This window comes from Chanodichthys erythropterus, chromosome 12 (genome assembly GCF_024489055.1).
Source record: "Chanodichthys erythropterus isolate Z2021 chromosome 12, ASM2448905v1, whole genome shotgun sequence".
Lineage (NCBI taxonomy): Eukaryota > Metazoa > Chordata > Actinopteri > Cypriniformes > Xenocyprididae > Chanodichthys > Chanodichthys erythropterus.
Genome location: NC_090232.1, coordinates 49,732,812 through 49,750,606, shown reverse-complemented (window position 1 = coordinate 49,750,606; position 17,795 = coordinate 49,732,812). Strand labels below are relative to the sequence as shown.

At 35.1% G+C, this 17,795-nt stretch overlaps 1 protein-coding gene, 2 long non-coding RNA genes and 1 pseudogene across 3 annotated transcripts in view; 3 read left to right on the top strand and 1 right to left on the bottom strand.

Moving 5' to 3' along the window:
• The window catches only part of LOC137032441 (B-cell receptor CD22-like), a 900,294-nt gene that overhangs the window by 874,064 nt on the left and 8,435 nt on the right, over window positions 1-17,795 (bottom strand). The gene's annotated exons all lie outside the window — the stretch shown is intronic.
• LOC137032900 (uncharacterized) lies at window positions 4,308-7,085 on the top strand. Its single transcript, XR_010896759.1, has 4 exons — window positions 4,308-4,723; window positions 4,812-4,871; window positions 5,643-5,752; window positions 5,847-7,085. It is a non-coding gene; the product is annotated as an uncharacterized lncRNA (long non-coding RNA).
• LOC137032533 (uncharacterized) lies at window positions 9,252-10,502 on the top strand. The gene is made up of 3 exons (XR_010896696.1): window positions 9,252-9,288; window positions 9,378-9,432; window positions 9,949-10,502. It is a non-coding gene; the product is annotated as an uncharacterized lncRNA (long non-coding RNA).
• Window positions 15,712-16,290, top strand: LOC137031531 (ras-related C3 botulinum toxin substrate 1 pseudogene; annotated as a pseudogene).

The following is a 17,795-nucleotide window of genomic DNA, read 5'->3' as shown; positions in this document are numbered from 1 at the left end:
ATTAGTATGCATGATTTGTGCAGTCGTCTGTAACTGAATAACAGATACTTTGTGTAACAGCAGAGCAACCTTCAGCTATCGTCTACAATAGAGTACCCCAGGGATGACGTGTTTTTGTAGGCCAACCCGGAAGTTAGCGGCGCACGGGTTCCCTCAATCGAAACCCCATAGACTTATGGAAAATCGCAGAAAATAAGCTAAAATAAGAAAATAAAGGGTTTTGTCTATCAAGATAATCTTTACAAGTGAACACAACATTTATAGATTTTGAAGCCTAAATAAAGTGGTCAGATATAAAAGGCTAACAGTAGGCTATAAACGGACTACAGCACACCATGGTCGCGGATCAACGTCGTCACCACCAAACTTCCTCAAACTTTATTTAGAAAACAACTCTATTTATAAACATGCTCACTGATTATGATCTGTGCTGTTATGAATACTTAAAGTCTAAAGTCCCCGCCAAAGGAAGTAGTCCCTTTTAGCAATTTGTTAGCAACCGCCTGTTTTCAGACACAGTAAAAGTTTAAAAAAATCATAAGTGGGTTACATCTGGTGTGTTTTATGTCATAGATCAAAACATGAAAGTATTTAGAGGCTTTAACCACAGACCTTATTTCAGGCGATTTAGCAAAAACCCATTCAAAAAACCCATAGACTTTACGGCGTTGGAACCGGAAGTCCTAAAATGCTAACTCGCTTCCGGGTTTTGCCTACAAAAATGTGTCATCCCTGGGGCACTCTATGAGTTGAGCTCGTTGAGCTCTTCCTTTATACCTTGCAATGTAACAGCTGATAGGCCTATATAAATTTCTTTATAACTTTCATGCTTATTTAAGCAACAAAAAACCGCTGGGAAAGATCAGCTCTACAGCCCAATATAGATGGGCAAACAAGGAGGATTACGTTATATACTGTATTTTATTATTTTTGGATTGGCTTATAATTGTCTTGTCTAATCAGTAACAACACATTTTTAGCTGAAAAAATGTATTTGATTTACTCTGGATGCTTATGAAATCATTATGACCAGTACATTAAGTGGAGTTTGATATTTCCGCAAATCTGCATCAGGATATGTCAAACTAAAGGCTCAATGAAAGGAGCTTGATTTCTGTCTATCACTGACTTAGCAAGTTGTGACTAAGAAAACTGTGTTTTTGTATGAATAAGCATGGAGCGGTTTGATTCAAATGCATTAGTAAACTCTGCACAAAGAATCAGAAACTGACGAATTTGTGTCGTGAGATCCACACAAACCCAGGGCATGTGACTCTGTGTGATATCGGGTCCCTAGTGAACAAATAATTGAATGTATTAGATATACAGAATAATTAAATATCTAAATTAATACATGACCAATGATTAATTCCTTATTAGAAACACAATCTAAAAGTAATAACCAATTGAAATTGGAGTCAGATTGAGTGCACAGCTATAATACAATTGGAACTAAATTCTAAAAATTAAGTGAACTTCATATCAGCAATGGAAAGACACACACGCATTATACCTGAACGGTCCAGACCGTTAGAATCCATTCTTTGGGCCGACGGGTGGTCCTTACACCCTCATGCAAAACTCACGATCCCACGGATTCCTATTGTGTAAAAGAGATGTTTACAGTAAAAGAGCCAACTAACACTCCTCTGATGTTAATGTCTGTTGTTCGACAGAGCACTTGTGCACTTCCTGTTTGAGCCACTTGTTGAAAGGAAATGGTAAGAACGAAACAGCCAAACCACAGACACAGACTTTATTTCTTGTAAATCAGGGCTATTTCTGTCAAACAAAACACTGTGTACATTCAGTTTCACTTTTCACTGCAAAAAGTCTTGTTTTCCTTTAGAAGATCAACAACAGCATTATGGTTCTTTAATAATAATCACACTTGAGGGGAAGACAATATATGCAGTTTAGTGAGTAGACTAGTTATTTTGGGTTGCTTATTTGGATTACAAGATATGTTATGAAGGGGTACATATCCATATCCAAGTGTGACAGAACCAATGACAGACATCGACATTTTCTTGCTGAGCATTTCCAGAGAAAACCGTCTTTGACAGAATACAGAAAACAATAAAAGTAACAACTCGAAAATGAAAGAAGAAATAGTTTTAGTTGAAATATTTTGATCATGATAATAGCTTAGAGATGTTGCGTAAGACATTGATGAAACCTAATTAAACTATTTAAAATGAAATAAATATGGTTACAGCGACCCCTAACAATGCAGAAAGTCTAGAAAAAAATAGATAGATGGATGATTTTGCTACATTTCTGTGAAATTGTTATTTGCTTTTCAGTGCCATTAGCAACAGAAGACGTCGCAACCCTGGATCATGGAAAGAACATTAAGAACATCTTAATACCAGATCTTCTGTTTCACCTCTATAAATATGTTGACAGGAGCATGACGAACAAACACGGGATGTCTCTAATTTATACAGGCCATGGCATATAAGTTGAAAGGAAATAACAAATCGAGAGCAAAACTCAAGGACTTGGAAATCCGTTAGAGGAACAATATCAGAGTGATCGACATCCCTGAACATTTTGAGTTTCTCTAAATAGCAAGATGAAACTGATAAAATGGATGATTTAAAATGAAAGGTTGCATCGTAGAGAGGCTCGTCTAGTCCAGTGAGTAGAGGACACAAAGGAGACACTTCTTTCAAAATTCGCTGAGTGAAGAAAGCGAAATGAAGGCTGTCTTCCTAATCCTTCGAAATGAGATGGCCTTCATTAAAAATGAATGCATTCAAAAAGTTATTAAAGGGTTACCCACTGAGCAAATTACGTCCAGAAGACGTCTTTTTGAGATCTTGTCTCAGGTTGAAAAGACGTCCACTGAGGGGCCAGAATGAAAGTTTTTATGACGTCTTTTTTGACGTCTTCTGGACATCCGATATAGACGAACACGCAGAATCACCAAAGGAGAAAAATCACAATTTTTAAGCCACCATCGTGGAGATGAGTGTTTGCTTTAGTTGGGCTCTTGATCCTTAACTTCTTAATAATAGTTTTTGTTTGGGCTGTTTTAACTGAGTCAAAGTTCACCCAAAAATTAAAATTATGTCATTAATGACTCACCCTCATGTTGTTCCAAGCCTGTAAGACCTCCGTTCATCTTCGGAACACAGTTTAAGATATTTTAGATTTAGTCCGAGAGCTTTCTGTCCCTCCATTGAAAATGTTTGTACGGTATACTGTCCATGTCCAGAAAGGTGATAAAAACATCATCAAAGTAGTCCATGTGACATCAGTGGGTTAGTTAGAAGTTTTTGAAGCATCTAAAATACATTTTGGTCCAAAAATAACAAAAACTGCGACTTTATTCAGCATTGTATTCTCTTCCGGGTCTGTTGTCAATCCGCGTTCACGACTCCACAGTGACGCTGCTCTTAGTTATTCGTCCGTGTATTCGGGTTCAAATAAATATGGCTGAGCAAAAAAAATGCAAGTCTTCCTCTGTGTCGAAATCCTTAGACATGTTTGCGAAGATTGTTTTGTTTACAGCGTGCGTCTCCCTCAGACTGTAAACGAAGCTTGGGCGCACTGAATAACAAGTCAGCAGCGTCACTGCGGAGTCGTGAACCCGGATTGACAACAGACCCGGAAGAGTGCTGAATAAAGTCATAGTTTTTGTTATTTTTGGACCAAAATGTATTTTTGATGCTTCAACAAATACTAACTAACCCACTGATGTCACATGGACTAGTTTGATGATGTTTTTATTACCTTTCTGGACATGGACAGTATACCGTACATACATTTTCAATGTATCTTTCAACTTATATGCCATGGTCTGTATAAATGAGAGACTCGCCCACATCCTGTGTTTTTTGTCATGCTCCTGTCAACATACAGTGGCATGCAAAAGTTTGGGAACCCCTTGCAGAATCTGTGAAAATTTTAAGTCGATATATAAACACTTTGAACTGACATGTAGCATTGATTCAACATTAATTTCATTATGTTCAGTTTTTAATGTTTTTGTTACAAAAGTGATGTATGACATTCAGTGAAGTTGATTGATTTTTTTTATTGGGGTTATTTTAACATTGGGGTGAATAACTGAGGGTGCAAACATGATGTTGAAACAATGTTACGTAATTGCAGTATTCATTTACTACTATTAATGGTGACGCATCAATGTTGACTTGGAATTGGTACAAAGTAACATGCTATCAGGGATAAAACCTTTACTGGGTGAAAGAGCAGCACTGAAACAGAAAATGAAAGTGAATATAAAGTCAGTTATTTTCCTCACAATTCATTCACACGTCATTTTTTTCATTCAAACGGAGTCTGTTCTTTACAGAGAAGCTGATGTGGATTTCAGAAAGTTGAGTAGATGAACTAAAGTCAATGTAGATGTCCTCTCAACAAAGACTTTTTGTCCTCATTATTGAGTATATTTTATGGTATAATTTACTGAGGGGTTTTGATTGGCATGTAATCGTCTCTTGAGAATTAATTCATCCAGTCAGATCTACTGCTGGTTAAAACATTAACAGAGACCATTTCAGGTGCTGGCTAGGTTAACAGATCACAGCCTCGTCCAAAACTGAGCTCCAGACTAAAGGATTGTAACATAACCACTCCCACCATTAGAGTTCCATTCCTCCAGTGGATATATAAACCCCTTGAGATGATCTGAGAGTCAGTCCACACTGATCTGAAGAACCTCATCTGACATCAACACCATCTGTGACCTCGGGTCAGTATTCACAAACTATTTGATGACATTTTATTATAGTATAACATGTTTAAAATGTATAGTAACTTAGTTTGTATTTATATTACAGGTGTACTCAACTTTAAAACTTCACACACTCTTCCAGCTCCTCAGAGATTGTCTGGTGACGGTAAGAGATCAATTATATGTTTAAAACAATAAATAAACAATGATAATTCTGAATGATGAAATGATTAAGAAGGTCATCAATTCTTTTTTACATACAGTTATTCATACAGTTATGTATACAGCTATATATATATATATATATATATATATATATATATATAGACACACATATGAGGAGGCAAAGTCCTCACATTATATATATATATATATATATATATATATATATATATATATATATATATATATATATATATATATATATATATATATATATATATATATATATCAAATATGAATGTATGTCCCTGCTACAACTAAACATTACACACACAAAAAGAGACCAAAAACATTCTAGTTTGCAATTTTATACTATGTAATGTTCTATTTATTAAAACCAAGTATACATTTAATCAAGTTAGTGTTTTTATGCATTTTACATGTATTCAAAAATAATAACTAAATGCAGTATTATATATTATTTGCACAATCCAGTCATAACTGATCATATCCAGTCATAGCTCAATGGAGGCATTGCCTCCTCTCACTGGACATGTGTGCATTTTGACATTTTAGAGTGTCACCTTCATTGCTGTGCACTTTTTGTTTCTGCACACTGGCTGATCTTTAGTTTGTACTACCAAAAAGATTCTCTGATATTTTTTTCATATGTCCCATTCATTTCCTATGTCAGTCATTTTTTTTCCAGATTCTCTAACAATTCTTTACCAAATCATGTCCTTGATTTTTTTTTTTTGTCTGTGTGTTCTCATAGCTAATGCAACAAAAGTCACCAAGTGTCATCCCATTCCGATGAAGGGGAAAAAAAAGTAAAATTTCAAAACATAACATTTTTCAGTCACTTTTGACGGAAGAGGACCAGAGGTTTGAAAGTCATTGGGTTTATGGGAAGCAAGTTTCTCTCTATATCTATCGGCAGAAGGAAACAAACTTATGCTGTCTCATATTTCACTCGCAGGAATCACGTGACATCATGGATTTCTTCAAAGTGGTGGGCGCCGTGGCGTCGGGTGTGGCGGAGGGGACGGTGGGCGTGGTCAGAGCCGTAGTGGACGTTCCTGTGGGGATGGTGAAAGGAGCCGCTGACAGCATGAAAGATGCCAGCAGTAGAATCAACAGCGCAAACACACCTGGCGAAGGAGTGAATGCTGTTTTCAGTCTGCTGACGTCTCCAGTGACCGGTGCGGTGGCCGGAGGAACTAAAGAGATTGTCACTGCGCCAGGAAAATTTGTGCAGAGTATTGCAGATGGTATTGAGAAAGTTTTAGACGATTAAGATGTATGAAAAACTTTGCTCTGATTAATCTTTAACACTCATATTGTGTACACTATTCATTAACTTTTGCCTGTGAATCATCTGGAAAAAAATGATAAAAAAAAAGTGAATGATATGAAAAAGACAATATTTTGTACACTCACAGTTGGTTTGAAGATGTCTCTAGAAATTATTTCATAATATTGTGACATCAGAAATCAACACTGATCTTTCACTATTATGTTAAAAAAACTTCACAATGTCACACATTTTGTCACTTGTGTAAATTGTATTTGGTCCTTCTATTTTCCATGTATACTTCAGAATCTCGTCAGAAGAAGTAGGTCTTCCGGGACTTTCTGCATTAGATCAAAACTCTAAAATGACGTTTGCTATTGTTGATAAAAAAATAAAATTTAAGGTGATGACTTATGAATATCAGCTCAGTGATGATGTAATAATGTGACTGCACATCTTGATATTAAACAGTGTTGTGAAGCTGAAGAATTTTTAAAATACTTTCTTTTTTTGTCTTTTTTTTTTTTTTTCAATTTAATAAAATGGTGTTCCATTAGAACATGTACAGACATCAAGAAACAGCATATGAATCTGAATTGAGATTCATATGCTGTTTCTTGACGTTTGTGTGTGACTAAATTAAGCAGTTTCCATAAAAAAAGAAGAAAAGAAGAACTGTTTTTAGTTTTTTTTCATATCATCAAAACACTGTTTAATATCAAGATGTGTAATCACAGTGCTGCTATCATCACTGAGGAGATATTCAGAAGATATCACCTATAAATCAGAGATTAAAGTCTGAGTTAGACTGTTAGGTGAAGATTACGTCTTTGTCATCAGTAAGCAGCCCACATTGTCTCCAGGGCTTGACATTATTTTTTTTGCTCACCTCTTTTTCAAAAGTTAGGCACTCAGCATTTTCACTGGCCCCAATTTTGCTGTTAAATTATATTTTATGTGATTAAAGTTGACTTTGGCATGCTTAAATGTCCTGATTTTGAGTCATTTAAATTGATTTAGAAGATTTAAAACCCTTTCAAACTTACAAATACAGATTGGCCACCCAAATCAAGACTACATTGTATATCAGCTGGTATGTACAGTTGGGCAAGGGGTGGGTAATATGAGAATTTTTAAAAGTCATTTTTGTTAGGCTGATTAGCAAATTACAAAAATCTTTTTTTTTTTCTTTCAGATGCAGTAGGGTTATTTAATATTTATTTAACATATTCGGTTGTTTGATTAACATTAATGAATGCATGTAATATACTGACACATAATCAATTTTTTACCAACCTGTTTACATCCACTTAAGCCATAACCGACTGTATTCACGCAAGATACTCCACACGATGGGCATTTTGACATCTGTGTGTGCGTGCATTTGACTATTCAGATGCAAGGAGATCTGATCCCGCGTGACAGAGAGAGAGAGCGCTTCTGTTCTTCATTCAGTGTGATTCCACTAACAGCAAGTTAATCAATAAAGAATTGTAATTTAATTGTAATTTTGTGATATGACGATCTTCAACAATCATTTGGCTGTAAGATGAAATTAAATTAAACCCGCCAAAGTGGCTAGTGGGAGTGGTTGTCTTACCTGCCACAGCCGAAATCTATCCGCATTTGGCGGGTTGGCGGGTGTTAATGTCAATCCCTGATTTTCTCACATTTTCTCTTGCTAATGTTAAAACGTCAAGAGCCAAACTGCTCATCTAATGCAAATACTGATCACCATATCGATGACCAACCAAACTATTATTTTCAATAAAATATCAACATCTAAACCTCTGTTAATTCTCAATAAGAGACATGTGTCAGAAATAAAGTCAGTCTGGTTAGAAATAAGTGAAGCTGGTAATGCTGTTTGTGGAGTTGTTGAATCTTCTTCCGTTGAGATCTGGAGAGATTAAATATCTTTTATCTTCAGTTGATTTCATCTAAGGCTGTTACTGAAGTCAGTTGTAGTTCTTGTGTTTCTCTTTCCTTCAGTGATTCTGCTTGTTATCATCAGTTGTCGCTCAATCATCACTCAATCTATTAAACTCTGAGTGTACGTTTACCTGACAATGACAACGACAACTGAAACGACCCCCAGCCCTGCACATTTTGTATGTCTTCCTTTATCTGACACACACATTTCAGGTCTTGCAGTCTCTACTAATGAGCTCATGAGTTGAATCAGGTCATACAAAACGTGCAGGGTTGGTGGTCCTCCAGGACAGGTTTATGAACCACTGGTATAGATGACAACGCTGTCAAAATGGTTCACACGGATCCGCAGAAACGACTAAAAATGCTGTATTCTGCTGCCAGGCCTGTAGTTGGTGATGTCGCTTAAAGAAAGACTACGTGCCGAACGTGCATTATTTTACAGCGCACTCGTGCAAAACACGTATGCATTGACTAAATTTCAAAAGCTTGCACTTTTTTAGAAACCCAAAATGCCGTTGTTGTGTAAATGAACGGCCAAACACATAAAAAGGTTTCAGTTTTTAGCTGAAACGGTGTAGTGTAAACAGCCCCTAGTCGTTCCAACATAAACACAGAGCGGTGTTCATTTTACACCGGGATTTTGCTGTGGCCGTCCCCTCAAATAACCCACTGCACTATATATATATGACTATGGGCGATTTTGGGTACAGATTCGGACTGCTTTGTAAAAGCAAAGATTTAAATCTACAGTATTAAGAACACATTAACTTCAGCACACTACATCTTCACATCTGCATTTACAGTACTGTGTGAAAGAGAAGCTTCAAGAAAACCACCTGTTTACTGTAAAAAATAAAGACTTTCCTGTAAACTGGGACGATTCATAAAGGCCAGTGGTCTGCCCTCACATTTCAACAAGGTGTTCCTTATTCAAACTGATGGGCTCATGGATGATGAGGAGCATGTTCGTCATCGACCTGATGCCAGAGAAAATGTGATTTCTGAGAATGTAAGTTCATACATGAAAGTAAGTTGATGTCTTCTCAGAAATATCTTCACTAACAGCTTCACTTCCTGTTTACTGGGGGGTTTCGATTTCAGAGTCCATAAAGACCCTAGATGATCTGAGATTAACTCAACATTGATTCAAAGAAGCTCAGCTCACCAACAGCAAGACCATCTGTGACAGCAGGTTAGTGCTGATAATGTGTTTGGTGCATTATGATTGACTTTGTGTATGTTTAGCATTAACACAAATGCTCGATTTCATTTACATTACAGCTGTTTAAAACAACTTTACAGACTCTTCCGACTCTTGAGAGGGTGTGTGGTGACGGTAAGAAATCTATTAGATGCTGTAATCATAAATCATAATATACAATAATGTGTGAATATTGTGTCATGGATATAACCAGTACAAAAATTAATTTATTATTGTTTATTAATTTATTTTTATAGCAATTTATTCCTGTGATCAAAGCTCAATTTTCAGCATTATTACTCCAGTCTTGAAGATCTGCATTTATTAGAAATATAAATATTTTGTAACATTATAAATGTCTTTGGTGTCATTTTTGAGCAATTTCATACATCCTTACTGAATAAAAGTATTAATTAAAAAAAGAAAAACAAAAAAACAATATAGGCTACTCATTCATTGTTACTGGATTTTTACTGAGTTTGCAGTCACAATAATAATAATAATAAATAAAATCCCTAATTGAAATGTGTATAGAAACATGTATACTCTATTACTAATATTAACAGGATTCCATGACTGTGGGAATTCAAGAGTAATAAATGGACTAAAATCTATACTGAAATAAATATTGTCTCCATATTCTGCTTGCAGGAAAAATCGCCAGTGTCGGCTCGGCAGCTGGAGCGGTTGGGGCTACTGTTGGTCTGCTGGTGTCTCCAGTGACCGGAGCCGTGGCCGGAGGAACTAAAGAGATTGTCAAGGCACCAGAAAAAGTTGTGCATGGTGTTGTTAATGGTGTTAAGAGAGTTTTTGATGATTAAGATGTGTGAAAGTTGGAAGGGTTCATATTGATCCTGCTCAAACAGCGCCACCTGCTGTCAATGAGAATAAATACAGCCTGCATATGTTACAAAAAGCATCTGAGAACTGGACAAAAATGTGAATTAGGAAAAAGAAAATGTTTCAGTTAAAGAATGTCTCTATAAATTTCTTATTGTAACATCATGACTGATCATATTTCAACTACGCTAACTAAAATTCACTCACACATTTTGTCTCTGGTCGTCCTGTTTTCAGTGTTTGAATACTTGACAAACATATCAAATAAATCTTTGATTTTTTTTTTTTTCAGAAAACAGATACTGTTAGCTTATATGTCAAGACTCGTTACAGCGGAGATGCTTTCAGATACTCATCATGGTCATGTCGGGGAAAGATTTGCTTTGTGAATTGTCCATACAAACATATTTATAGCATTTCTATCAGACATCATTCTTAGATCATATTGCATGTCTGTGTTATTGATCAAGTGAAACTTGTAATCTAATCATCAAGAATTTAATATGCTTTTAAATAAAATTTTAATGTAAATACACCTGAATTGTGTTGATTTTCATCTCATTCGAACACACAATGTGGATCGCTGCACAAATATGAATGTAAAGATAACTAACTTTAATAATTATTCTACAAAACGGTACATTTTGGAGCTGGGGCTTCAGATACACAAACAATAAATAAAGAAACACTGATGTCCACCTCCATCAGAAAGATTTAACTGTTGCATTGGGACAATAAATAAAAATAAAAACACAGCAAGATGCCACTTTATTTTCCATAGCTTTCTTAGAGGAATTTCTCATAACTGAACCTGTAACTTATCGTTTGTCTCATTTACAAATTAAATGTTAAATCCTGAGCTAGAAACGCTGTGATTGAGAGAAGACTTTCAGCTGATCATGAATTAATTACCATATAGCATATTGAGTTTTGATCTGTTTTCATGCTTCAGTTTCAAATTCAGTTTGTTAATTGTTTCAGTTCTCCTTGTCTGCCTGTTTGTCTTCTTGGTTACAGATTAATTAGTTTCTTCAGTTCAGGCGTGTCTAGTTAATTAGTCTTGTTTAGTCCTCTGTATTGTATTTAAGCCCTCAGTTTTTGTCTGTCCTTTGTCTAGCTTTCTTTAACAGTACGTGGTGTTTGTTAGTTTATTTTCCTGGTTATTTCTCCTGTTCTTTGTTATTATTCCATTCCTGAAGATATCTCCTTTGTCGTGCAACTGAATATACAACCCACCCCTCCGTGACAATAGCTGTAATGTAAAAATGCGAAAGTACATTTTATCAGCTTAGATTGCCAATATGAAGTTATGAACTATATTACTGCATTTATTTTTTTCCATCTGACTGCAGCCACACATGATGTTCTGTGGAAAGCAGACCATCCTCACGATTACAGATGTATGTTTCCCTGGAACAGACTCGTTTTGACCTGATTTAACGTGGAGATATCAACAAAGATCACTCAGATAGATCATTCAAAGCCGTTTTTACATTTACATTTATACACACACACATTTTTGAGCGTGTTTTATTAAAAGTGAAGTGTTTTGCATTGTTTTGGCTGCAAAATATCCCTTTGAAGAAATCATTCACACAAGTTACATATTTACATACAGACATTAAAACGTCTTGTACTGTGACATTTTTGCATGACACTTTTTTGAGATTCTGCATGTGTATGATAATCCTGGAAACTTTTTCTAATTAAAAATGAGATGCCGGTTAGAAGTATCTTTTCTCGATAAATATTGCATTGTAGCAGAAGCATTGTGATATAATCACTCCCAAAGTGTGTTTTTTCTGTGCAGTGAGTATATAAAGACACTTGAGACGATCTGAGAGTCAATCCTCCATCTGCACTGCTGATTTACTCCATCTCATCTGACAAACATCAGCATCTTCAGGTGAGAACAACATCATATCCACTTATTAATGTGTCTATGGCTTTTGGGTTTGATGTGAAATCTTTTTTGATTTCATTATTTATAAATATAAAACGCTCAAATGTTCCTTCAGGACAATAAAGGGAGATTAAGAGAGACTTTTATTTCATTTTACATAAAATCCCAGTAATCTCACATGTCTAGAGTTTGAGAAGAGATTTTCTAAGATAAAGTCTGCAAATCTCTGAATGAACTCAAATATTTCTCATCAAAGAGCAAATGATCTGAGCTGCTATTCAGTTTTAAAGTTTATATGTAGCTTAATGTAAGTCTATTGACTCATTTTAGACTATTTTTATTTCTTTAAAATATTTAAAGTGGCAAAGTTGATACTGTCGATTTTAATACTAAAGCTGAAACTTCAATGTAATTCCATTGTTTCCTGAGCAATGCAATAAAATTACCATAATGTTCATATAAATAATGTTTTCTTTGCATTAGTGTGAAAGCAGCTCAACTGACTTCAGTGAGTATCTGGTGAAGGTAAGATATCCTCCAGGTCCTCTGATCTCAAATCCTCATAGATCAATAAATCTGAATTGAATTGCTCACGTGGCACCGTATTGTGTTCTGATATTAAAAAAAAAAATTCTTAAAACTTGCAGAAATCACGTGCATTCAAATAAAATATAAAAGTGGGAAGACATGGATTTCCTTAAAAACTGCCAGATGTTCCCGAGCTGCTGAATGAAGCTGACGGCATGAAAGATGCAAGTGACAAACTAAACAAAGTCGCGTCTGGAGGAACCAAGAAGATAAAGAAAGCCGTGCCTGGGGGAACCAAGAAGATGTTCAAGAAACTAGGAAAATTTGTGAAGAGCATTGCAAATTATATCAAAAAAGTTTTAGATGACTAACAAAATAGTGTTATTATATTTCTAATATAATGTTAACTTTCTCGTATAACATTTATAGTAATACTAATTAATCACCTTTATGTTCCCTTGAATATTTGATTTTTACTGTGTACTGTGTAGTAGCAATTTATTTATTGCTACTAATTATTTTTCATCATTTTTAATCAAAAATCTTCCTTTAAGAGATGAGCTTGTGCACAGTAAAAACTTAATTAACTCTTCTGGGAGTATGTGAGACAATACTCAAGAGTGTTAAAATAAGAGTTAATGAACACTGAAGCAGTGTTAAAGTTCATGAAATAATTAAGTGATTAATTTATCGACGGTTGATCATTATTGAAAACACCTGATGATAACAAGCAGAATCACCAAAAGAGAAAATCACAATTTTGAGTTACCACCACGGAGATCGGTATTTGCTTTAGTTGAGCTCTTGACTTTTTAATATTAGAGTTTGTTTGGGCTGTTGTAACTGAGTGGTGTTGGTTATGTTTTCACATTATCATTATTTGACCATACTGTATGTTATTTCTGTTCTGTTAGCGTTAGGTACCTTAACAGAGTATCATAAACTATAACATGTCCGATACATGGCAATGGACATATTACTCTTTATACCACACTCAATTCTCAAGAAATACATGCTCTAAATCCATAGACATTGTAACAAATGAGATCTGAATGTGTTCGGTACTTAATCTCACAAGGTTTTAAGGAAAAGTATGATAAATAACATCACTAAAATATCACAAACTCCTTTAAAATGAACACAAGCAAGTTATGCATAAACTCAATAAACATAACTTTGAAAATAACTATTTAGTATGTATCCACATTACTCCAGCATTAATAACTGTATGAAGCTGTATTAATGCTCCTTTCTAATTGTTTTAATCACAGTTTTAAACTTCCAATGACTTTATTTCATGAACTCGATTTTAATCGAACACTAGTTATTGTGTTTTCCATAATCTCACAAAATGATTAATAAAAGAATTTTACCACTGAATCTGACAGGAATTCTTATTAACAGTACATCCTGAATGCGCTTTTAAATGTAATGGCTGACAGAGTGACGCTAAATGAGGTTTTATCATGTTAATGTGTAGGATGGCAAAGATGATGCTGATGAGCGACATGGTTCTGGAAGTCTGAAGATTCTGCGATAGAACCAGCATTTAGACCTTGTGCTGTATGTGTTTGGTGCTCTGAATGACACAGACCATCCATAAACCCTCCCAGATGATTTGTGCTCTGATGATGTTTGCAACAAGGCAGAGACATGCCACATTGAGAGAGTGCAAGCGACAATGCTAATGATCCAACCAGTAATGCCCCATTCAATGCCCCCGATCTCCATTCCCATTGACATTGTGTAGTTTTTTGGTTTTTTTTTTTTACCTAAGAAAAGGATTTCATACACAAATAAAAGCGGTACTATCAAACAGATGATTAAAAAATGGAGAGAGGAACGTTATTTACCAAGTGCTGAGATGTCAATACAGATGTATGCATCCCAATTCCTTCTTTGCGTAGCCTGCAGGTGTTGTGAAGCCAAGCAGCCTCTATATTCCCAAAGAGACAGGTGTGAATGAGGAGGACCTTAAAGGATTAGTTCACTTCAGAATTAAAATTCCCTGATCATTTACCCCATGTCATTCAAGATGTTTCTTTCTTCAAATGAAAAGAAATTAAGGTTTTTGAGGAAAACATTGCAGGATTTTTCTCCATATAGTGGACTTCATTGGGGTTCAACAGGTTGAAGGTCCAAATGTCAGTTTCAGTGCAGCTTCAAAGAGCTCTACATGATCCCAGACAAGGAATAAGTCTTATCTAGTGAAACGATCTGTCACTTTCTATATATATAGGCAAAAAAAAAAAAAAAAAAGGATGAGAAATTAATCCATATTACACACAGCAAAATCCCCAGAGTTAAATCAACTCTGCTCAGAGTACATATGGTCCCTCTCTAAATAGTGTTAAAATAACACTGAAGCAGAGTTAAAGTTAATTAATTATTTAATTATCTCATTGAGTGATTATTATGCATTAGTGATGAACACCTGCTGTTAACAAGCAGAATCACTGAAGAAAAGAGAAACACAAGAACTACAACTGACTTCAGTCACAGCCTTATTAATTGCTTAATTATCTCATTAACTTTAACTCTCCTTCAGTGTTATTTTAACACTGTTTAGAGAGGGACCATATGTACTCTGAGCAGAGTTGATTTAACTCTGTGGATTTTACTGTGTATAAAACAATACAAATATTACAAATTACGAGATTAAAAAGATCACAAGTCACTCATATTTCTAAAGGAACACTACCCAACAGCGACACCCGCAGGTAAAGTTACAGCAGGAGTCATGCCTCCCTTTCAGCTCATAGAAAACCATTGTGTATATATATATATATATATATATATATATATATATATATATATACATATATATATCTATATAATCTTGCACTGCTGTGTGATGCACCATGCATTATGTAATCATGTTGGAAAGGTCATTTTTGGGTGAACTATTCCTTTAACATCTGAGAGTTTGGAGGAGTGGTTGTTTAACTGGAACAGCAACAAACATGTTGGAATGCAGTCGATCAGGTAAGTTAACTTCAAATCGAAACTTCACATTTTCCTTCGACTTTCGCCAACTGTACTTCTTTTCTGTCTGGAATCGCTGTGTGTTGAATTGTGAAATCAGCTTTTATTGATTAATTTCGCAGATAGAGGTAACAGGATAGCATGATAAGAGAACACAGATGCCGGACATAAAGTGTGTGATTGTCGGGGAAGGGGCTGTGGGAAAAACATGCCTCCTGATGAGCTACACCACCGGGGCTTTTCCAGAGGTGTTTGTCCCCACTGTGTTTGAGAATTACTCTGCCAATGAGACGGTCGATGGGAATCCAGTGAAACTGGCACTGTGGGATACATCAGGGGCAGAGGAATACGACAGGCTTCGACCACTTCAGTACCCTCAGACGGATGTGGTTTTGATCTGTTTCTCTCTTGTGAATCCAGACTCGTTTGGGAAGGTCCGTGAAAAATGGTTTCCAGAGGTCAGACATTTTTGCCCCAACACTCCAATAATTCTCATTGGGACTAAACTTGATCTGAGAGATGACAAGGACACCATTGAAAAGCTGAAAAAGATGAAACTGACCCCCATCACCTATGCTGAAGGTCTGGATATGACCAAAGAAATAGGAGCTGTGAATTACCTGGAGTGCTCAGCCTTAGAACAGACGGGCATTAAGAAAGTGTTCGATGAAGTCATTCATGCGGTTCTATACCGGGGTCCAATGAAGAAAAGAAAGAGAAAGTGTTTATTGCTCTGAACTGACTGAACACACACCAGCTGTAATCTGAGCTCACCTGAGAGGCAGGGATGATGGGAAGGAGAAACTATGAGAGTGTTCAGGAAATAAAACATATTGTATGAATTGTGTGAATATGCATTAGTTGAATATGTGCTTTAATGACAAACCCATTGGTTACATTGGTTTGATCAAACACAAATTGCTTTCAAGTTGTCCAAATATTATTTTATATGAAAATAATGGATTGAATTTAAAGACACAGTGCATAACATGCACATGTGTGCAAAAATAAATGAATTAAACATACACTCCTTAATCTTTATTACTCATGTAAAATTGTGGGGGTATTTTATTTGGTAAGAAATGAACAACACACTCACACACAAAAGAAGTAAGTGTTAAATAAAAGCATTGAGTCAGGCCTGTTGGGTTTGCAGAATGGGCAGTATTTCAATTAAATGCATTATATATAGTTTGCAACACTGTACATAGATAGATAATGCTTTGAGACATTGGATCTTGTTCTTATGCAATGATGTTACATGAGCTGCAAGCAACATAAAACAGTGTTTCTGAAAGAGAGTTTATATATATATATATATATATATATATATATATATATATATATATATATATATATATATATATATATTCTTGCTGTGAGGCAAGAATGCTTCCCACTGAGCCACCATGCCAAACAGGGGCCCTTTCAATAAAACAAAAAACAAAAACAAAAAATGACTGAATTTAACTCATTTGTCACTAGATGGAGCCAGAGGTTTGATTTAGACATTGAATTGCAGCTGGGCTATCTATATGGGGCATAGCCAGTTTTAGATTATGAAAATTGAAAATTATTATTATTGTCACAGTTACTGTGATCAATGTTTGTATGTGACAGTTTATAAAGCCCTTAAAAAAATGATCAAGCCTTTATATATATATATATATATATATATATATATATATATATATATATATATATATATATATATATATATGTATATTTATCAATGTTGAAAATGGTTATGTTAAAACTGTGATGCAGTGTTTTTTTTATTTTATTAGGATTCTATGATGAACAGAAATTTTGAAGAACAGCATTTATTTGAAAAATATTTTTTTGTAACATTACAAACATCTTTACTATCAAGTTTGATCTGTTTAATGCATCCTTGCTGAATAAAGATATTAATTTGTTAATTTGTGTAAAAAAAAAACAAAACACTGACCACAAACGAATGAACAGTAGTCTGTCTATATGTGTGTGTGTGTGTAATAATTTTACTGAGTTTGCACTCACAAAGAAATGTTTATGAATTGTGTATAGATAGAAACATTCATAAATACTCACAGAAATTTAATTAATATGGCATTTCCAGACATAGAAATCCAACTTTTATCATTCCCTGATAATTCCAGTTTGTCCATGACTGCAGGAATTTGAAAGAGGTCTAAAATGTAGCAGAAAACGATTACTGTAAATAAACACGCACACATTGTCTCCATATTCTGCTTGCAGG